The sequence below is a fragment of the Furipterus horrens genome, unplaced genomic scaffold (assembly GCF_987537825.1).
Source record: "Furipterus horrens unplaced genomic scaffold, mFurHor1.1.pri manual_scaffold_9, whole genome shotgun sequence".
Classification (NCBI taxonomy): domain Eukaryota; kingdom Metazoa; phylum Chordata; class Mammalia; order Chiroptera; family Furipteridae; genus Furipterus; species Furipterus horrens.
This window is the reverse complement of record NW_028327179.1, coordinates 68,793,335-68,817,066: the sequence shown is the minus strand read 5'-3', so window position 1 is coordinate 68,817,066 and position 23,732 is coordinate 68,793,335. Positions and strand designations below refer to the sequence as shown.

The 23,732-nt window shown below is 37.8% G+C and overlaps 1 pseudogene; it reads right to left on the bottom strand.

Annotated features, from left to right (window-relative positions):
* Positions 1 to 10,147: 10,147 nt before the first annotated feature.
* On the bottom strand, positions 10,148 to 22,086 carry LOC150001889 (elongation factor 2 pseudogene; annotated as a pseudogene).
* Positions 22,087 to 23,732: the final 1,646 nt, after the last annotated feature.

Sequence of the window (23,732 nt, the reverse complement as noted above, 5' to 3'; positions counted from 1 at the left end):
TTTCCATTTGATATTTATTATTTCCTTTCTTGTACTTACTTTGGGTTTTATATGTTCTTTTTTTTCTAACTCTTTTAAGTATAATGTTAGATTTTATTTATTTTTTCTTATTTCTTGAGGTAAGCCTGTAATGCTCTGAATTTTCCTCTTTGGACTGCTTATGTTGTGCCCCATAGATTTGGGTTTTTGTGTTTCATTTTCATTTGTTTCAAGGTATCTTGTGATTTATTCCTTGATCTCATTGTTAACTCATTCATCATTTAGTAACATGTTATTTAACCTCCATGTCTTTATGAAGGTTTTTTTATTTTTATTTTTATTTTTGTAATTGATTTCTACTTTGACCACATTATGGTAAAATAAGATGCTTCAAATGATTTCAATCTTTTTAAGTTTTTGAGTTTTTGTGTGGCTTAACATGTGGTTTATCCTAGAAAATTTCCATGTGAACTAAAAACATGATTATAAGGATATTCTTATAATAAAGACTTCCCCTGCTAGGTGAGTGTTCTAGAAACCCCTCTGTATCAGTGTACCAGCTGGAGTTGTGAGAGGCTGTGTTTGGCTTCAGTTAGTTTTTTTGAAGACTTCCAACACATTCGCACTTTTCATGATGGGTGATTTATGAGCAAACCTGCACCTGCCCACCCCGTGCTGAGTGTGCAGCAGTTTTTGACAAAAAAAACGAACAAAAACAGCATGACTTTTATATCTCACCCTCCCTATTCAACCAATCTCACCCTGAGTGAAATTTTTTTTGTTTGTTTCCTCAGATGAAAAAAAGTCCTCAAAGAGAATTGTTTTGCTGATGTAGAAGAGGTGAAACAAAAAACAGCAGAAACACTAAAAGGCATCAAAATTGACAAGTTTAAAAAATGTTTTGGGCAGCAGAATAAAGTCTTGATAGGTCTAGTGCATCAAGTGGAGAGTGCTTTGACTACAACTGAAGTTTAAACATATAAGAATAAATATACAATTTTTTATAAGTAAATTCCAGGGTTTTGGGTCCCCTCCCATATTTTGCTGTTTGAGGTAAAAGATTTGAAAATATCAAATATCAAATAAATCCATGTGTCCTAATATGTCATTTGAGACTGCTGTTTCCTTTCAATCTGAAAGATCTATCCATTTATTTTAACAAGGTATTCAAGTCCTGTACTATGACTGTAGTTTTGTTGATCACCCCCATTATGTCCACCAGTGTTTGCTTTATATATTTAGGAAGGAGTCCTGTGTTGGGTGCATAAATATTTGCAAGGGTTATAGCCTCTTCTTATATTAATTTCTTTATATTATGTAATGTTCTTTTTGCCTTTGTTTATTATTATATTTTATTATTGATAATAATAAATTGATGCCCACATTTCTTCCTTTTCCCAACCTCCACTCAGACCCTTCCTGCCTCAGGCATACCCATACTGTTGTCCATGTCCATGGATCATGCATATATGTTCTTTGACTCATCCCTTCACCTTCTTTCATCCATTCCCCCCTTCCACCTCCCCCTCTGACAGCTCTCAGTATATTCCATGTATCTATGCTTCTTTTTCTATTTTATTTGTTAGTTTATTTTGTTCATTAAATTCCACATAATTGTGAATCATATGCTATTTGTCTTCCACTGCCTGACTTATTTCACTTAGCATAATAGTCTCATGGTCCATTCATGCTGATGCAAAAGATAAGAGTTTCTTTTTACTTATGGCTGGGAGGTACTCCGTGTGTAAAGGTACCACAGATTTTTTTATCCACCCATCTACTAATGGGCATTTAGGCTATTTCCATATCTTGGCTATTGTGAATAATACTGCTATGAACATAAGCATACATATATTTTTTTAATTGGTATTTTGGGGTTCTTAGGATATACTCTCAGAAGTAGAATCAGTGGGTCAAAAGGCAGTTTTTGAAGAAACACCATAATGTTTTCCAGATAGAACCTCAATGCACTAATTTATTTTTCCAATATTTCATGGTTCTATTACAGTTGTCTCATTTCACCACATTGAGCTCCCCTGCCATGCCCACCACTAGCCCTCTTCCACAGTAAATCCCCACCCTGTTCTCCATGTCTATGGGTCATTTCTATCCATTCCTTGACTATACCCTTCCCTTTTTTACCTCCCTTATCTCCCTCCCACTCCCCTTTGATCACTGTCAGCCTGTTCCTTGTTTCCATGCCTCTGGTTCTATTTTGCTTACTTGTTTGTTTTGCTCATTAGGTTCCTGTACTAGGTGAGATCATATGGTATTTGTCCTTCACTGCCTGGTTTATTCACTAAGTATAATACTCTCCAGTTCCATCCATGCTGTTACAAAAAGTAGATGTTCCTTCTTTCCTCTGCTGGGCAGTATTCCATTGTATAAATGTACCATCCATCTACTGATGGGCACTTAAGCCCTTTCCAGCACTTGGCTACTGTAAATAGTGCTGCTATGAACATACAGGTGCATAGGTTCTTTTGAATTGGGGTTTCAGGATTCTTAAGGTATAAGCCTAGCAATGTAATTGCCAGATTAAAAGGCAGTTCTATTTTTAGTTTTCTGATGAAATTCCGTACTGTCTTCCATAGTGACTACACCAATTGCATTTCCACAAACAGTATAATAGGTTTCCCTTTTCTCAACATCCCCACCAACACTTGTAGTTTGTTGATTTTTTGATGATGGCCATTCTGATTAGTGTGAAGTGATATCTCATTGGTTTTTTTTTTTAATCGCTCTGATGGCTAGTGATGTTGAACATTCTTTCATATGCCTATGGACCTTCTGTATGTCCTCTTTGGAAGTTATTTGTTCAGGTCCAATGCCCATTTTTTAATTGGGTTGTCTGTCTTCCTGGTGTTGAGTCATAAATGTTCTTTATATATTGTGGAGATCAGTCCCTTTTCTGAGGTATCATTGGCAAATATGTTTTGCCATATGTTTTGTTCCCTTTTCATTTTGCTTATGTTTTCTTTTGCTGAGCAGAAACTATTTCCTTGGATGTAGTCTCATTTGTTTATTCTTTCCTTTATTTCCCTGGGCTTAGGAGATATACCAGTGAAAATATTGCTACATGGGATATCTGAAATTTTTCTGCCTATGTTTCCTTCTAGGACTTTTATGGTGTTACAGCTTATATTTAAGTCTTTTATTCATTTTGAGTTTATTATGGTGTGTGATGTAAGTTGGTGGTATAGTTTCATATTTTGACATGTCCCTGTCCAGTTCTCCAGGCATCATTTATTGAAGAGGCTCTTTTTACGCGATTTTATGTTTCCTCCCCCTTTGTCAAATATTAGTTGACCATGTAGTCCAGGGTTTGTTTCTAAGCTCTATATTCTTTTCTATTGATCTATATGTCTGTTTTTATGCCACTACCAGACTGTTTTGATTACAGTGGCTTTGTAATATAGTTTGATATCAAGCATTATGATTCCTCCTACTGTGTTCTTCTTCTTCAAGATTGCTGTAGCTATTCAATAAATTTTTTAATTATTTGTTCTAGATCTGTGACATATGTCATTGGTATTTTAATAGGGGTTGCATTGAGTCTATATATTGCTTTGGGTATTATGGACATTTTAATGATGTGGAGTCTTTCCATCCATATGCTTCCATTTATTTGTATCTTTCTTAATTTCTTTCTTCAGTGTTATATAGTTTTTTGAGTACAGGTCTTTTACTGTCTTGCTTAAGTTTATTCCTAGGTACTTTATTTTTCTTGTAGCTATAAAAAATGGGAAATTTTTTCTAGTTTACAGCTCTGATATTTTATTGTTGGAGTACAGAAATGCCTTTGATTTCTGAACATTGACTTTTTTTCCTGATATTTTGCTAAATTCCCTTATTAAGTCGAGTAGTCTTTTTATGGAGTCTATAGGGTTTTCTATGTACACTGGCTTTCCACCTGGAAATAGTGACAATTTTATTCCCTCTTTTCCAATTTAGATGCCTTTCATTTCTATTTCTTGTCTGATTGCTGTGGCTAGAAATTCCAAGGCTATGTAGAATAAGAGGTTAGAGAGTGGACATCCTTGTATTGATCCTGATCTTAGGGGGAATATTTTCAGTTTTTGCCCATTGGTTATGATGTTGGCTTCAGGTTTCTTGTTTATGGCCTTTATTAGGGTATGCTCCCTTTATTCTCATTTTGCTGAGTGTTTTCATCATAAATGGGTGTTGTACTTTATCAAAATGCTTTTTCAGCATCTATTGATATGATCATGTGGTTTTTGTCTTCCATTTTGTTTATGTGGTATATTGCGTTTATTGATTTGTGAATATTAAGCCATCCTTGCAACCCTGGAATGAATCCTACTTGATCGTGGTGTATGATCTTTCTAATGTGTTACTGGATTCAGTTTGCTAATATTTTATTGAAGATTTTAGCATATGTTCATCAGCGATGTTGGCTTATAATCTTTCTTTGTTGTGTCTTGACCTGATTTTGTATTAGAGTAATACTGGCTTCACGAAAGTGTTTGGGAGTCTTCTCTCTTCTTGGATTTTTAGGAATAGTCTGAGAAAAATAGGAGTTAGTTCTTTCCTAAAGGTTTTGTAAAATTCACCTGTAAATCCAACTGGTCCAGGGCTTTTGTGTGCCTGGATTTTTTTTAATACTCCTTCAATTTCACTAGTTGTCATTGCTCTGTTAAGGCTTTCTGTCTCTTCTTGATTCGGTTTTGGAAGATTATATGTTTCCAGAAATTTGTCCATTTCATCTAGATTGTCAAATTTCTTGTGAAACAGATGTTCATAGTAATTTCTTACAATCCTTTGTATTTCTGTGCTATTGATTGTGATTTCTCCTCTTTTATTTCTGACTTTATTTATTTTGGTCCTTTCTCTTTTTTTCTTGATGAGCCTGGTTAAAGGCTTGTCAATTTTGTTTATCTTTTCAAAGAACCAGCTACTGGTTTTATTGATCTTATGAGTTGTTTATTTAGTCTCTATGTCATTTAACTCTGCTCTGATCTTGATGATTTCTTTTCTTCTACTCACTCTGGGCTTTGTTGTTGTTCTTCTAGTTCTTGTAGCTGTAGGGTTAGATGTTTTACTAGAGATTTTTTTCTCCTTTTTAGGTATGCCTGTATTGCTATGAGCTTTCCTTTCAGGACTGCTTTCGCTGTATACCATAGGTTTTGGTTTGTAGTGCATTCATTATCATTTGTTTTCTGAAACTTCTTGATATCTTCCTTGATGTTATTGTTTACCCATTCATTATTTAATATCATGTCATGCATTCTCTGAGTTTGAATGGATTTGAATTTTTTTCTTGAGGTTTATTTCTAGTTTCAAGGCATTGTGATCTGAGAAGATGCTTGGTATTATTTAATATTCTTGAATTTGTTGAGGCTTATTTTATGTCCTACCATATGGTCTATCTTTGAGACTGTTCCATGTGCACTTGGAAAGAATATATATTTTGCTTCTTCGGGGTGAAAAGATCTATATAAATTACTAAGTCCATTTGATCTATAGTGTTTTTTAATGTCTCAATATCCTTGGTATTTCTTTGCTTCAAAGATCTGTCCATTGTTGACAATGAGGTGTTAAAGTCCCCTATTATGAGTATGTTGCTGTCTATATCTTTCCTGATAGCCCTGGCTGGTTTGGCTCAGTGGATTGAGCGTCGGCCTGCGAGCTAAGTGTCGCTGGTTCGATCTTCCAGTCAGGGCACATCAGAGAAGGAAAACTCTGACTCCAAAAAACCTCCGCTGCCTTGCAGCATACCTCTTCAGGGGAAAGGCTAAGGGAGTAAACCCCGACAGAAAATCCGGAGCCGGAGTCCCTAAGGCGGTTTGATGTTGTAGTCAACACCGGCAACTCCTGCGGCGCACCTGAAGCCAAGCTGTATTGACTCCGTCTTTCCCTTGGACCCTTCAGCTGCGAAGAGAGGGGGGGTCTGCTGCATGGGCAACAGCAGACCCTCCATATCACCCTGCCCAGGCTCTGTAGCTTCAGCTTCACTGGAGAGGACACTTCAGCGTCATCGTAAGATGTCGATTCAACACGGGAGGAGACAGATACCGTGTCACTCCCGAGTCGGACTGCACAGCCATTCTCGGCGGTGCAGATAGACTCTTAAGAAGCTACACCATCGTCTCTCGAGACGGACGGCTGCCGACGACGACGATATCTTTCCTGATGTGTTTCAAAATTTTTCTTACATAGTTGGGTGCTCCTATGTTGGGTGCCTATATGTTTATAAAGGTAATATCTTCTTGATAAATTTTTCCCTTAAGTATATTGAAATGTCCTTCTTTGTCTCTTTATTGCCTTTGCTGTGAAAAATTTTTTGTCGGAGATAAGTGTTGCTACCTCAGCTTTTTTTTTCATGTCCATTTGCTTAAAATATTTTTTTTCATCCCTTCAGTTTCAGTCTGTGTATATCTTTTGTTCTAAGGTGTGTCTCTTGTAGACAGCATATATGTGGATCATGCTTTTTAATCCATTCAGCTACTGTGTGTCTTTTAATTGGTGCATTTAATCCATTTAAATTTAATGTTATTATTGATAGGTGTTTATTCATCGTCATTTTTTTCCCTTTGTACTTTTGTTCCTCTGTCTCTTTCTTTTTCTTCATATTTTAATGGAGACTCTTTAGCAACTCTTGCAATTCTTGTTTAGTGGAGATATATTCATAGCCTTCTTTTGTCTTGGAAACTCCTTATTTCACCTATTTTAAATAAGAGCCTTGCTGGCTGGAGTATTCTTGGTTGTAGGCCTTTATTTTTCAATGCTTGGAATATTTTTTTCATTTCCTTCAGGTTTGTAGTGTTTCTGTAGAGAAATCTGATGATAGCTTTATTGGAGCTCCCTTGTATGTTATTAGCTGTTTCACTCTTTGCTTTTAGGATTCTCTCTTTGTCTTTGAATGTTGCCATTTTAATTATGATGTGTCTTAAATTGGGCCTGTTGTGGTTCATCTTCATTGGGACCCTCTGTGCTTCCTGGACTTGCATTACTTTTTCTCTCATCAAGTTAGGGAAGTCTTCCATCATTAGTTTTTCAAACAGGTTTTTTATCCCTTGCTCCTCTTCTTCTCCTTCTGGTATTCCTATGATATGGATATTATTACATTTCATGTTGTCCTGCAGCTCTCTTAAAACCTCTTCATTTTTTTTTTCAGTCTTTTTTCATTTTGTTTCAGTGTCTCGGAATTTTTTTCTACATTGTCCTACAGCTTGCTGACCTGATTTTCTGGTCCCTCTAGACAGCTTTGAATTCCTTCTACTGTGTTCTTCAATTCAGAAGTTGTATTCTTCATTTCCTCCTGGTTCTTATTGATAGCTTCTATGTTCTTTTTCATGCTGGTGTAATTCTCAGTAAGTTTCTTGTGCTTTCCCTGGAGTTCCTTGTAGTTTCCCTGGAGTTATTTGTAGTTTTCTTTGAGCTCTCTGAGTTCATTGAGCCTCTCTATATGCCATGTTTTAAATTCTATGTCTGATAGTTTGCTTTACTCTACTTCATTTAGCACTCTTTCTGGGGATTCCTCCTTTCCTTTCGATGGGGTGTTGTTTCCCTGTCCCCCTATTTTTGTAACTCTTTTTGTTTGTTGCTGCTTCTTAGATTTAACTGTGCTTCCTGGATCTGCCCCAGGTGGCATCAGGTCATGTACCAGTCTGGGCCTAAGCAGCCTGATGAAGACTACCAGAGATCTACTGCCTTTGTCTCTCTTCTTTAGTTATTAATCTATCCAATCTGTGATCAGCCATTAGGCTTAAACACCAAGGGTCAAACAGATAAATTTCCATAGGCAAAGCTTTTGCTTCACCTCAGACTGACACCACTTGGAGGGGAATGGTGTCCCTGCAGTATGGGGCATGAGTCAGCACTGGGACCTGGTGCTACTCCCTCAGTTCTCTCCTCACAGCCACTGGCCAAAATACTCCCCAAGCATCTCTAGTCTTCTCTGTCCTTCCTCTGCTTGAGCCCAGGGTAAATTAGGTGCCAAAATATTTTTGTACATGATCCGTTTAAGAGCTCTTTGTACCTAGCTGTTTCTTTCAGGCCAGCAAAAAACCCTGTGGCTTTTCACTTTTCACAGCTGGATGCTATAGTCTTCTACTCTGTTGCTGTATGCTGGCAGCCCAGCTGGGGGTTTAGACCCCGCCCTTCTCAGGGGGGTACCCCCGGATGCTGAGCCATTTCTCAGTCTCTTCAGCTGCCACCGTGGGAGCCCAGCTAGCCCTTCATGTCTTCACACTTCCTTCCAGTCAAGTTGTGATGAAGTGGCCTTTTCTGTCTCTCCGTGGTTATAAGACTTCTCTCCAGCTAGTTAAGTTGGTAATTCCAGATGACTTCTCCACAATTTAGTTGTAATTCAAGATTGGTCCTCGGAGGAGGTTATTGTAGCTTCCACTTACTTCTCAGACATCTTTGATCTCTCCTCTTCTTTTTCTTAAGTAAGTCTCTTTGACGTTTCATATAATAATAGCTCTGTAATGATGAACTCCTCTAGCTTTACCTTGTCTGGGAAGCAGTTCATCTACCCTTCCATTCTAAATGATAGCTTTGCTGGATAGAGTAATCTTGGTGTAAGTCCTTGCTTTTCATCATCTTGAATACTTCTTGCCAGTCCCTTCTTGCCTGCAAAGTTTCTTTGAGAAATCAGCTGATAGTCTTATGGACACCCCTTTGTAGATAACTCCGTTTTTCTCTTGCTGCTTTTAAGATTCTCTCTTTATCTTTAACCTTTGGCAGTTTAATTATGATGTTCTTGGTGTGGTCCTCTTTGGGTCTAACTTGTTTGGGACTCTCTGTGATTCCTGGACTTGTATGTCTATTTCCTTTGTTAAATATGGGGAGTTTTTCTTCATTATTTTCTCACATAATTTTTCAATTTCTTGCCCTTCCTCCTCTCCTTCTGGCACCCCTATGGTTTGTATGTTGGCACATTTAAAGTTGTCCCAGAGGTTCCTAAGCCTCTCCTCATTCTTTTCAATATTTTTTTCCTCATTCTGGACTTGTTGACTGTTTTTTCCTTCCTTATATTCTAGATCTTTGATTTGAACCCCAGTTTCCTTCGCTTCTCCATTGGTTTGGTGTGGATTTTCCTTCGTTTCACTTAGCATAGCCTTCACTTCTTCCCTTTTGCCTATGCTGTACTTAATATCTGTCAAGTCTGTGAGCATCTTTATCACTAATGTTTTGAACTCTGTGTCTTTTAGGTTGGCTATCTCCTCATCACTTAGTGCTCCCACTAGAACCTTGATCTATTCTCCCTTTTGGGCCATACATCTCTGTCTCCTCATCTTGACAGGCTCCTGTTTTTTTTTTCTCTGTTTCTTAGGTAGAGCTTTCATTCCTGTTACAATGTAAAGGGCAGAGCCTTAGGTTTTCTCATCAGTAGAGTGCAACCTGTTTCACCACATTATAGTGCTGTATGTGGGGGAGGGGTCTGAGAGGAAACAATGCCGCTTGCTCAGCATTAGATCCTTTTCCAGGCACTTCTCCCATTTTGTATGGGACTGACACCTCTCTAGTTGTTGCCCTGGATGTTGTTCCCAGAGTGGGTGGGTCTGCGGGTGTTCTAGGACTGTGGGGGCCCTTTAAACAAGCGGACTGTGCTGAGGGACTGACAGTTTCTTCCTTCACCCCAACCTCACTGGATTGAATAGTCAAAAACAATGAGGCTTTATTTTCCCGGGCGCTGGGACCATGAGCTGCGTGGTCTGGTCTGGTGCTGAGAGAGCTCCCCAGGCATCCCTTCCTACGTTTTAAAAATGTGTGACTGCACTTTCCACCAGCCGGCCGCTTCCATCACTGCTGGAACCACCACACCATGTCCTCTCTGTCATGGCTCTGCCCCTCCTACCTATCTGAATGAATACTTCTTCTTTATATCTTTGTTGGACTTCCATGCAGCTCGATTTTCTGGAACTTCTGATTGTCTCTAGTTTTGAGGTAGTTGTATTCCTTCTTAGTTGTGGAGGGAGACACAGCACATCTATCTAGGTCTCCATCTTGGCCAGAAATCTGGTCATATGATCTTTGTCTTTCATTTTGTTTATGTGGCATATTATGTTTATTGACTTATAAATATTAAACCATACTTGCATCCCGGGGATGAATCAACTTGTTCATGGTGTATAATGGGTTTTTATTGTTTTTTTTTTTTTTTTGTGTGTGTGTGTGTGTGGACACAGTCACCACCATAATCAAATTTATTATTCCAATAGCACTAATACAACTGGAGGTGCTCATGGTGACATTGCACAAAATTTCCTGCCTTCTAGCTTCTGTCCAAACAGAAATGTCTACCTGCTTGCTCCTTCCCCCATGCTGGGGGAAAATCCACAACGGGCCATTTACCCAAATAAACCTCTTAATGCGTTTAATTATTTTTTGGACATTTGAGTTTCCCTCAGAAATTAGAGGGGGGGGGTGTTTAGTATCCCATCCCACCTCCCCCAACAGCCAAATAAGTTCCTGCAGCCAGGGCATTTCTGCTGCCTCTGAAATCTTGAAATAAATATTGAAAGAAACAACATCAAGTGTTCATGTTGAGTGATGGCACGAAGTGGCCCCAGAACCTGCCAGGCGATCAGCCCTGGGTCTGGACAGTCTTGAGGTGTTGGTGAATGAGGGCTTGTGGTTGATCGTGAGCCAATGTGGGGGGTGGCACCTGGGTGGCAGGCTGCAGGGAGGGCAACCTACAATTTGTCCAGGAAGTTGTCCAGGGCCGGGATGCCTTCCTTTAGGCCTTTATGTTTGCGTGTCTCGGCCACCACCTGGCTGGGGCAGCTAGTGTTGTCAAAGGGGTCTCCAGGCAGGATCTGCCAGTGGTCAAACACACACTGCAGGAAGGCCTGGCCACCTGTGTTGGATCTCAGGTCAGCAGTGAAGCCAAAGGACTCATTAACAGGTAGGTAGGCCTTTACCACAAACATAGGGGTGCCAGCCACCTGGGACTCCTCAAACACATGGCCCCGCTTTCTGTTCAGGACGCCATAGATACCACCAACCACTTGCTCTGGACACTGGATTTCAACAAGGTAGATGGGCTCCATGAGCCAGGGCTGGGCAGTCAGCACACTGGCATATAGGCAGCGCTGGGCCGTGGGGATGATCTGGCCACCTCCACGGTGGATAGCGTCAGCATGCAGTGTTACATCATGAACATCGAAGCGTATGTCCCACATGTTCTCCTCACACAGTGCCCCCTCCTTTGTGGCCCACTGGAAGCCAGCCACTACGCTGTCCTCCACGGCGACCCTGACAACAGGGCTCACGCTGAACTTCATCACCCGCATGTTGTGGGCATGTTCGAAGGTGGTGATGGTGCCTGTTTTCACCAGGAACTGGTCCACACCCACCAAGCCCATAATGTTACCGCAAGGCACATCCTCGACGGGCTCCACATAACGGCGCATCATCAAGATTGTTCTCTGGATCAGCTTCAGGTATAGGTCCTCCTTCTTTCCGTGTGTGTAGTTGGGCCCCATGATTCTGACTTTCAGGCCAGTGGACACCAGCCCTGAGAAGACACGGCCGAAGGCGTAAAACCGGCCTTTGTCAGAGGTCGGCACCATTTTGGAAATGTACATCATAAGTGGCCCTTTGGGATCACAGCTTTTAATGCCCATGGCTGCCTCATCGTCGGGGGGCCCCTCATACAGAAGCTCACAACAGTACTTCTGGGCTGTCACAGGGGAGAGCAGGTGGATGGTGATCATCTGCAGCAGGGCATCGCCAGCAGACAACCAGCAGCGCATCACAGCCTTCAGAAGTGGTTTGCCTTCTTTGTCCTTATTTTCACTGTCCAACTTGATGTCCAGTTTTTCAATCAGTTTTGCTGTCTCCTCTTTTTTGAAATTCATGATAGCATCAAACACCTTGAAGATAGGGTCCAGGATAAGCTGGCAGAATGTCCATGGCAGCTTTTTGCCATCAGGGCTGGTGGCGGACTTGCTGAATTTTCCATTGGCTGGATCAAAGTACCTGTCACCCCACAGTTTCTTCATCATGTCCTCTACTTTCTTGGCCCGCTCAGCAGGCCCCACCTGGCCCTCACCCTTGGCGGCAAATTTGGCCACATACATCTCTGCAAACTGCTTCAAGGTGAAGGCCCAACCATGGAGACCAGACCCAAAGCCAGCAGTCCCAAGGACAGGGTCAATCATGATGTTTCCCATGGGGCCACTCTCGCCCTCTCCATAGGTGGAGATGATGACGTTGACGTTCTCCACAATGAGCTGGAAGGTCTGTATGATGTTTTTAATGTGTTGCTAGATCTGGTTTGCAAATATCTTGTTGAGGATTTTAGCCCCTATGTTCATCAGCGATATTGGATTATCATTTATTTTTTTTGTTGTGTCTTGACCTGGTTTTGGAATTAGGGTAATACTGGCTTCATACAAAGAGGTTGGGAATCCTCCCTCTTCTTTGATTTTTTTGGAATAGTTTAAGAAGTGTAGGTGTTAGTTCTTCCCTAAATGTTTAGTAAAATTTACCTGTGAAGCCATCCAGTTCAGGGCTTTGGTGTGCCGTGAGTTTTTTTTTTTTTTTTTTTTTACTGCTTCAATTTCACTTTTTGTTATTGGTCTATTTGGACTTGCTGCTTCTTCTTGATTCAGTTTTGGAAGGTTATATGTCTCTAGATATTTGTCCATTTCATCTAGGTTGTCAAGTTTCTTGCCATACAGTTTGTAGTAATTTCTTACAATCGTTTGTATTTATGTGATATCAGTTGTGATTTCTCCTCTTTCATTTCAGATTTGTTTATTTGGGTCCTCTCTCTGTTTTTCTTGATGAGCCTCGCTAAAGGTTGTCAATCTTTTTTTTTAAAGAACCAACTCCTGGTTTTATTGATCTTTTGAACTGATTGTTTGGTCTGTATGTCATTTAATTCTGCTCTGATCTTGTCGATTCCCTTCCTTCTACTTGCTCTGGGCTTGTTTGTTGTTGTTCTTCTGGTTCTCGTAGCTGTAAGGTTAGATTTTTTTATTTTGAGATTCTTCTATCATTTTTTCAAAGGCTTCTATTGATATAAACTTTCTTCTCAGGACTGCTTTTGCTGTGTCCCTTAAGTTTTGGACTGTTGTGTGTTCATTATCACTTGTTTTTAGAAATTTTTTGATTTTTTACTTGATGTCATTGTTAACCCATTTATTATTTAATAACATGTCATTCATTCTCCATGAGTTTGAATGTTTTCTGAGTGTTTTCCTTGAGGTTGATTTCCAGCTTCAAGCCATTGTGATCTGAAAAGATGCTTGATATAATTTAAATTTTATTGAATTTGTTGAGGCTTGTTTTGTATCCTATCATTAGTCTATCTTTGAAAATGTCCCATGTGCACTCTGTTTCCTTCCTCATGGTTTGGCTTTGAAAGATAACTTGTTTTTAGGAATTTTCCATTTCACTCACATTGTCCAATTTTCTGGCATACAGTGGTTCTTACTATTTTCCTACAATCCTTTGTATTTCATTGGTGTCAGTTGTTACATCACCTCCTTCATATCTGATCTTAATTATTTAGGTTCTCGCTCTTTGTTTTTTTGATTAGTCTAGTTAAATATTTGTCAATTTTGATTACTTTTTCAAAGGACCAGCTTTTTTTGTTTGTTTGTTTATTGTATTTATACTTTGTTTTACATATTTCTTCTCTAATATTTATTATTTCTTTTTTTTTTCTTACTCACTTTGGACTTTGTTTATTATTTGTTCACAAGTTCCTGTAAGTGTAAAGTTAGATCATTTATTTGAGACTTTTATTTTTTCTTGAGGTAGGACTGTAGTGCTATAAATTCTCTCTTAGGAGTGCTTTTGCTGGGTCCCATAAATTTTGGGTTGTTGTGTTCTCACTTTCATTTTTTTCAAGTTATTTTTAAAATTTCTTTCTTAATCTGTTTGTTAACCCATTTATTATTTAGTAACATGTTATTTAACATGAATGTCTTTGTGTGTGGTTTCCTTTTATTTACTTTGACTGATTTCTAGTTTCATACCACTACAGTGAGAGAAGGTGCTTGATAGGATTTTTGTCTTCTTAAATTTAGTGAGATTTGTTCTATGTCATAAAATGTGATCTTTTATAGTGTTTGTTTAATGTGCACTTGAAAATAATGTATATTATGTTGTTTTGGGGTACAATGCTCTGAATATATCAATTTTATCAATTTGATTTAGTATGCTATTTAATACTGCCATTTTATCATTGACTTTCTGTCTGAAAAATCTATCCATTGATATCAATGAAGTGTTAAAATTTCATACTATCCCTGTACTACTGTCAGTCTCCCTTTGTGTCCAGAAAGATTTGCTTTACATATTTAGATGCTCCTATGTTGGGTGCATAAATGTTTACAAGGGCTATATCTTCTTGTTGGGTTGCTATCTTTACCATTTTTAATTGTCTCTTTTTATCTCTTACTGGAACCTTTGTTTTAAAGTCCATTTTGTCAGATAAAAGTATTGGTCCTCCAGCTTTTTTTTTCCCATTTGCATAAAATATTTTTTCTATCCCTTTACTTTAGTCTGCGTGTATCTTTCACCTGATATGGGTCTCTTGTAGACATCATGTATATGGTTCTTGTTTTTGTATGCATTTAGCTACTCTAGGTTTTTTTGTTTTTGATTGGAGCATTTAAGCCATTTACATTTAAAGCGATCATTGATAAGTACATATTTATTGTCATTTAATTATTATAACTTTTTTTCCTTTTTTATTACTGGTATTCTTTTTAAAGCAGGTTCTTTAACATTTCTTGTATGGTGGAGGTGCCACACACACCCTGGGCTCAGTTGAAAGTTGCTCTGTCCAGCAGAGGCTTCGTGACCACGGCGGAACAAACTTTTACCCAGGACACTTTATTATGTCTGGGGGAAGGAAGGTGACTGCCTCTCTAGTGGAGACAAGCAGCCAAACCTTCATCCCTCATGTCTTTTACTGAGGAGGATACATACGAAGATACAAGGCTAAAATTTGTAAATTGTCTATTGTATTCAGTTGTTTGACAGTAACAGATAACATACACTAATTCAGGAATCACACTGACTGATTTAGAGTCAAGGTCTATAAAACATTCGGACCAGGTGCAGGGTTCCATATACTTCCTGCTAAAGATAGCTTACACTATATTGCTGATAAGGAAAGCAAAGCAAGCTTTAAAGCATAATGAGCATAATGAGCACTCTTTGATTTAATTCCCATGGCAACCTTCTGAGTGGTTGTCAGTCATGTTCTGCATGCAGCCTTATGTTGAGACTTAGAGGCAAGTGAGGCCAGAAAGCTGGTGGCTCGCCATGCTCAGGCTGGGTCTACAATTCCTTAAACCACGAGGAGTGGTTACCCACATTTTTGTAATGCTGATTTGGTGGTGACAAACTCCTTAAGCTTTATCTTGTCTGGGAAGCTATATCTTACTTTACTTAAAAGTTATTTATTTAATCCTCACTTAGTGATATGCATATTGACTTTACAGGGAGAGATAGATGTGAGAGAGAAACATTTATCAATTGCCTCCTGTATGCACCCTAGCTGTGATTGAACCCACAGCTTATTAATTTGCAATGACTGGGAATAGAACCTTCAACCCTTTGGTTTATGGAGTGATGCTCCAACCAACCCAGCTAGGGCTCTTCTTCAATTTTAATTGATAGCCTAGCTGGATAAAGTAGTCTGGTTCATAGGTCCTTGCTTTTCATCACTTTAAAATTTTTATGCCAATCCTTTCTGGCCTGAAATGATTCTCAGAAATCAGCTGACTATGTTATGGAAGCTCCATTTAAGTAACAAAGTGTTCTTCTCTCATGGCTTTATGATTTTCTTTGTCTTTAAATTCTACTATTTTAATTATGATGTGTCTTGGTATGGGCCTCTTTGGGTTTATCTTGTTTGAGACTTTGTGCACTTTCTGGACTTGTATGTCTTTTCCTTCAATAGCTTAAGGAAGTTTTAGTCATTCTTTCTTCATATATGTTATTGATCCCTTGCTCTTTCTCTTCTTATTCTGAAAAATTTATGATTAGGGTGTTGTTACACTTCATATTATCCCAAAGTCCCTTAAAACTATCCTCATTTATAAAAAAATTATTATTTTTTTGCTTCCTCTGATTGGGTCTTTTTTTCCACCTTGTCTTCCAAGCCCCTGATTTGATCCTCTGCTTCATCCAACCTTATATTTTTCCTTCCAGTGTATTTCTCATTTCATATATTGTATTCTTCATTTCTGATTGTTCCTTTTTTTGTGGTTTCTGTGTTGTTTTTCATGCTGTCAAGCATCTTTTAATCATTACTTTGAACTCTAAGTATAATAAATCATTTGCTTTCATTTTATTCTCTTGTTTGTTTGTTTTTCCATTTCGGGTCTTTTTCTTTGTATCCCCATTTGGCTGCTTCTTTCTGTATTTTTTTCTATGTATCAAATTGATTTTCTATAACTCCCAGTCTTCATGGGTGCCCTTATATAGTCAGTGTACTATGGCATCCTGTGGTACAGTCTCCTGGATCACCTGAGCTGGGTGCTTGTGGAATGTCCCTTGTGGGTTATGTGGTCCCTTGTGTTATATTTGAGTTTTGATTGCTATTAGCTGGATTGTGCATGGGATCAACCTTCAGTCTGGCTGACTGTGAGTCTTAACACCAACTATGACTTGTGAGCTGCTGTGCAGGCTCTGATCACATAAAGCAGAATTTGCCTCAGGAGGATTTGATGACTGCTGAGATATCCTTTTAGATATGTTTCTTGTGAAGCTTATTGAATCTTGCCCTGATGTTATCTGAAAAGTGCCACAAGTGTGTTGATTTTGAGCCTCTTGGGAGGGACTCTTGTGCAGACCAATGTAAGACACTGTCTTTTACTTTCCTTCAGCAACCTGTGATCCACAGTTTGTGGCAACCTCTGCTGGGCCTTGGTGAGCATGGGAAGAACCAAACTGTGCACCAAGGTGGGTTTTTAGCAGCACTGAGCCTTGGGGAACATCAGCAAAAGTCCCAAGGCCATCTGATAAGATCCACCTCCTCCTGCTGATTGCCTGTTAAGCTTAGTCACTGAATGAGTCTCTGGCTGTACTCCTCAGCAGGTCATAAGGTCTCCTGGGTGAGGTGACAGAGAGTTCAGAGGGTACAGTTATTGCTCTCCCACTTTCCCTCAGTCTGTTGCTGCACAGAAGAAAGTGCTCCACCCAAGAACAATGGCATCTGAGGTATGGGAGTATGACTCAGCACAAGTATCCTGGAGGCTGTTCAAGTCTGACCCTTCCACTCTTTTTCCAGAGCCACAAAACCCAGATTCTCTTTTTGGGACTCTTGTCTGCTTCACCCTCACTTTTCCCTCCCTCTGCCAAAATCTAAGGTGAGTGATTATGATCAAAATTTTGTGTGTTGGCCCTTTCAGAAGGTCCACACTGGACTCTTGCCTCTCTGGCAGATAGAACCTCTGTTGCTTTTCATAACCAGACATTATGTGTCACCTCTTTCTGATGCTGGTGCTCTGAGCTAATGAACTGAGCTTGAGAGTTAGACCTCACAGTTATCAGTGAAAACCCCTGCAGCTGAGATATCCCTCTAGAAACTCAGCTGCCACCTGTAGGAGTGGGGTCAGTCCTTTGTGCATCTCTCCCCTTCCTACCAATTTTGATGTTGCTTCTTTTATAAATTATTGGTTATAAGACTTATCTTCAGCTAGTCTTCAGTTGGTTATATGGGATGATTTTCCATTATTTAGTTGTAAATTCCATTTGGTCCTGGGAAAATGTAAGTGTAGCTTCCACCTACTTCACTTCTATCTTGAATCTCAGTATTATTTTCTGTTATCTTTCCACGTTCCTTAGTCCTCACAATCTAAGCCTTGAAACTATAAGAGTCAAAAGGACAGAAGAGAGAGTTTAGTTAACCCCAAATTATATAAAAATAATTGCGATTGGTTACCATAGTTAAGTACTATAAATAGCTACTTGGAACCATAAAACAAAACAAAATATAAAAAGTTTTTCTATTTTATATCCCAGGATATCATCCAGTTGATACCCTCTACAACTATCAGATTATATGCTGCCAGTAAAGCAACACCAACAAAGCAACAACAAGAAAGTTGCTGTAGTATAGGAAATTAAAAACAAAAACAAAACAAAACAAAAAACCCAGAAAACTACAGCCCATCTAGAATAGCTAGTATTGCTATAAAGAGAGTACAGAAGAGTTTTCAAGGTAGCTGTTATATGCATGCTAAGGATGAAATAGAAGTGGAGAAGTGCCCTGTGGTGGTGAAGATTATTTGGGACAGATTTGATGGGAATCAATAGTAAAGAATGGTGACATAACTAAGTTTCTTCTCCCTAGTTTTTTTTTTTAAATAGTGCTCTTATGTTTTGAATATCTCTTCTCCCAGAATACAAGAAACTGAAATATGTTTACCTATTATGTTTATTCTTTTGATCATAAATCTATAAAAATTACCCATTGAGAAAATTACTATCTGAGGTATTTAGTTTGTTATTGGTGTAGACATATAAAAGCCAAACCAGTCCAAGAAAAGACTGTTCATCTTTCACTCCCACCCCAATTCTATCTCTTACCCTTGGGAATCAACAGGTAGTAAAATGACTTATAATGGTAATTCTTACAACTCATTGATAATAAATAACTGCTTGGTAGTCGATGTATAATAAATAAGTATTTGAAACTAGTCAGATGATAAAATTTTGATTATCAAAAATGCTGTGAACAGAATCCTGGTGAATATTACACATCTTGAACTTAGTATTCCTTTTTTTATATGTTTTAATTTATTTGGCTTGGATTTAAATGACATGACAAAAAAAAAGATTTTGTAGCAAATGTTGAATACTATTCTTTGGCAAGAATATAGACATTTAATTCTCCATTAATAGTAAAGGTAAAATAATATCAAGTAGATCCTAACGTAAAAATTATAACAAAGGGTGGCCAAAAATTTGGAGAGCATGTATTAAATACTGGTCATAGAAAGCACTAAAATTGCTTAGCCAATGTCAATTATTAAAGTTAATGGAAAATTCAGAGGAACTGTTAATTATTTAATTCAATTGAGAAGTGATAGCACATGCTGATCAACAACGTTAATGGAAAAATTCTCACACAAAACTCCTCATTTCCAGATGTCATCTCAGAATAACAAAAGGCTGTAAGTGTGAGTTTTGACTGTTGTGATGACGACTTCCATTTCTTTCTATTAATCATGTGTACGTACTATGAAATAGGTACAATCTATTGTGGCAATAGCATTTAATTATGACTTCAAATGTATTTGAAAAAAATATATTTCTTATGACTTTGGCACCTGAAAATGAAAGTGATGACCAGCTAATTTTACATGGGATCCCCAAGAGCTTATAGCATTATAACCTGGTCTTTCTATTTGAAATTGTGAAAGGTCCCTTTTATTTTCAGTGAGAATCAAATGTCACTGGTTTTCTCAGTGCATAAAAACATCAACAATCTCTCAGATAATATGTGGTATGAAAATGTAACCTTTCCTGTTTTGTAACAAAACAAGGAAATTTTCTTGAATTTATTTCTGTTATCTCTAATTTGCTGAGTTCAATTATTAAAATTAATTGTACAAGATAAGCTATCTAGTGAGCATTGTGACAATCCAGTCAATAATATTTAGACCACAGGAACTGCATGGACAAATGAGGGATTAGAAATGATAGCATGTAACTTGGTATTATTTGTCAGCACACCTTTTGCTGCAGTTGTCCAGGTTCATTGTTTTCTAACTATATCTGTTTCTTCCAGATTTCACAAATTTGCCTCTGCTATCTTCCTATATTTCTTTCCTCCATCCAACTTGTGTATTTAAATTTATTTGTCCCTCCATGCCTGGCCTTAATCTCACATATACTCTGTACATTTTCTGATTATCCCAGGATGTCACTTATTTGTATAAGCAAGCACTCATTGTACATATCACAAATTTGATACTCATACTTTCCTGTATCATTTGAAATATGTAATTATTTAAATCTTAATAAGTTCAACCATTAAGAGATAATAACTCCTTTTAACCAAAAAAGTCTGGTAATTCTTTGCCTTACTCCTAAATCTCAGTGACTTCCATTCAGAGACAGCATTAAAAAAAAAAAAAGGAAGAATGGATCGTTAAAACTAAAGTTTGATATGTATCTTTCAACATTAATTAGTTATGCCATTTAAAAATCATGAGAGATTTCCTAAGTTACCTGAGCCCCATGAGACTCAAATACAGTGTCTCATTCAATGAAGTGGGAGAATTTCTGGGCAATTTATCACACACTTGTATTTCAGGAACAAATGTGATCACACATGTGAATGGGTTATATTCATATATGAAAGGTTATATTGCAAATATATCTCATTATTTTGTTTAGTACATGTCTGATCATAGTTTTCAATAGTAGTTTTTAATTCACAGTATTTAACTAGTTTTTAGCTTTTTTTCCCAGGAAAAGCAGGTGAGAAACTCTCCCAAATATATAAACTTGTGAAAAAATACAATTCGATGTAAAGAGTAAAGGAAAAATCAAGCGAAAGATCACAGAAAACAGAGTAAATGACTGATGGGAAAGAAGGTCTGTAGATTTGGAGTCTGACATCCCATGCAGCTCAATTATACCAGGATTTTATATTTCTATGTGAAGAGGGTTGTTTAAATGTAAATCATTTTTGATTGCCCATATGTTCTAGTTATTTCATTAATTTCTGTAATCAAACTATAATTTTTCCCTCAAGAAACTTCAAAATAAAGTACTCATTTCAGTACACATATGAGGTCTGTCAGGAAAAGTCCAGCCATTGCTAATATAATAAGAACAGTTTGTGCAACATCGATGCAAACTGGCATGTGTGAACAATGAGTTCAATATACTAGTCAGTGGGGGCAGTAGATGTCATTGAGTAAGCATGTGTACTTTGTGGCTATCACATTCAAAATGACTGAGTGAGTAGAACAAAAAATCTGATTTTTCATTAAGCTTGAACATTCCTCCATGGAAATTATTTTGATGAGTTAGAAGGCCACAGCTATGGGCAACTGGTGACTGGTGGCTTCATCATAACAATGCGCCTGCTTATGCATCATATCTCATGCAGTTTTTTGGTAAAGCATCAAATTACTCAGGTGACTTAGCCACTCTACAGCGCAGATTTGGTTCCCTGTGACTTCTGGGTTTTGTTAAAACTAAAATTACCTTTGAAAGGGAAGAAATTTCAGACTCTTGATGAGATTCAGGAAAATACAGCAGGGTAGCTGATGGCGATTGGGAGAACTAGGTGAGGTCCCAAGGTGCCTATTTTGAAGGGGATTAGGTGTCATTATCCTATGTACAATATTTCTTGTATCTTGTATCTTGTTTAATAAATGTCTCTCTTTTTCATATTGTATGTCTGGATACTTTCTGAGTAGGCCTCATATACTAGAATGATCAAGGAAAAAATATGAAGAAAAATCTAGATAAGGATTATTGATTTGGAGAATGGTAAAGACAGAAAAATATGTAATGGTAGATACAAATTCAACAGCCTTCTAAGATCAGACAGGTTATGTAAAATAAATTAACGTATATTTATAGTGAGTGGAATAGATGTGGAAAATAGAAGGAAGAATATCTGTAAACAAGTAAATTTAAACTTTTGAAATATGACATATGTCAAGCAAAACTTTTATTACAAAACACCTGTGAATGCTAAACAGACTATTACAAACTTAAAAAAAAAAAAAAAAAAAAAAAAAAAAAAAAACCTCCTCTGGAAAGATAAAGGAAAGAAAGGAAAATGTTCAAGAACAAAAAATGAGAGTGAGCAGAAAGCTAGAGTTGACATTATGGCTGTCTTTGGAGAATATCCTATAAATGTTAGCTGAAAGGCTTGAGTTTTTTATGTCCAGAATATAACAGACAATAGGACTTAGGTCTTCAAAAGTTAGTAGTATGACAAAGGCCCCTTGGAATAAACCACAAAATCTATATATCTAATAAAATGGTAAATTGAAAACAAATTATAAGCACAAAAAGACAATAAGAATTCTTTCAGTCTCAACCTGGGCTCTCAGTAAGACAAAATATTGCCCTCAGAATATAGCCTTGGAATGGTATCTCTCATCCCTTTGGGGTTAAATTTTACCTTACCTGCATGGTTTCCAAGCTTTTAAGCTTAAAAATTTACATAAAAATTACACCAGGGCCCTACTGAACCCTGACACACCTAGCAGAAGCAACCAAATTACTTTTTGGAGGAATATGGCTTTATATATGAATTCTCAATTGGCTAGATACACACAGTCTGAAGTTGCAGAACTGTGGGCAACTGCTCCTCATGGTTTAGGGAATTATAGCCCCAGCCTAAGCATGATTGCCACCGGCATCCTGGCCATGCTTGTCTTTGAGTCTCAAAATAAGGCTATGTGTGGAACATGACTGAAAACTACTCAGAGGGTTGCCATGGGAATAAGATTTACAAAATGTCTATTATGCTTTTATGCTTTAGAACTTGCTCCACTTTCTTTATCATTAATGTAACAAAAACAATCTCTAGCAAGGAATGTATGAAACATTGCACCTACTGCCAGTGTGGCGTCAAGATGTTTGATAGACTCTGACACAGACTAGTCACTGTACACTCTGTACTAGTACATGTAATATGTTATTGTCAACTGTAATTCTAGTGCCTCCAAACTATTGATAATTCATGAATCTTGACCTGTACCTCTCATGTGTATCCTCCTCAATAAAAGGCATGAGAGAATAAGGTCTAATTGCTGTTCTTCACTAGAGAGAGCAGTCACCTTCCTTTTTCCAGACATAATAAAGTTTCCGGGGTAAAAGTTATTTCATCGAACATAATAAAGTGTCCTAGGTAAGAGTTTGTTCCGCCATGGTCACAAAGACTCTGCTGGATAGAGCAGCTTCCAACTGAGCCTAGGGTATATGAGGCACATCCACCTCACAGAACATCTGAGAAAAAACAGTAGACATATCTTACAGCCAAATTAGACTTAACTATTGTATAAATGCTATAAACTTTCAGTTTAAAGTAAATATAGTCTCAAAAATATTCAAAATCATAGAAAAGAATAAGACACTATCAGAAAGAACAGAAAATAGTTGTACAAATGATTGAACATTGTATGTGTTCTATCCCCAGATTCCTGACCACTCTCAAAAGCCTCACAAAAATTATTCAAAACAACAACAAGGAAGCCAAAACATTCAACTACAGATAATGTAAATTATTTACATTGATCAAAATTCATAACCTTTGAAGTTCTGGGTAACAACATACTAGGTGAATGTTATCAAGGTTGGAGATTGTTCTGATCACTCATAAAATGTTGATTTTAAGGCAATGACCATTTTATGCTCAAGAAAGCTTCAGAGAAAGCATTGTCCTTATAGCCAATTTTCAATTTAAGAAAAAAGACACAGATGGAAAGAAGCAACATGGAAAATAGGAAAATTCAAATTTTACAAACTAAATATCAGCGAGGTCAATGGAAATAGTCACTGGAATGAGGTCAATAGTGAAAAGAAGAAAATTAGGACATTGGGCAGTTGTGACAGGTTTTATCAGTCAGTAACTGATGTGATAGTTAGCTAATGGTTTTTGCATCTGGAGTAGACACAGATAATAGATTTAAGGAGCATGGTTGTGATGACTCTCTTGAAACTGGTGGACTGCTAAAGCTTAATTGTATATAAGTCCTGATGATTTAAGCCTCCAGGTTAATTTCTTAGTATTCAAAAGGGTGTGCTCCTAGATTTCTTAGCATCTGTTGAGCACA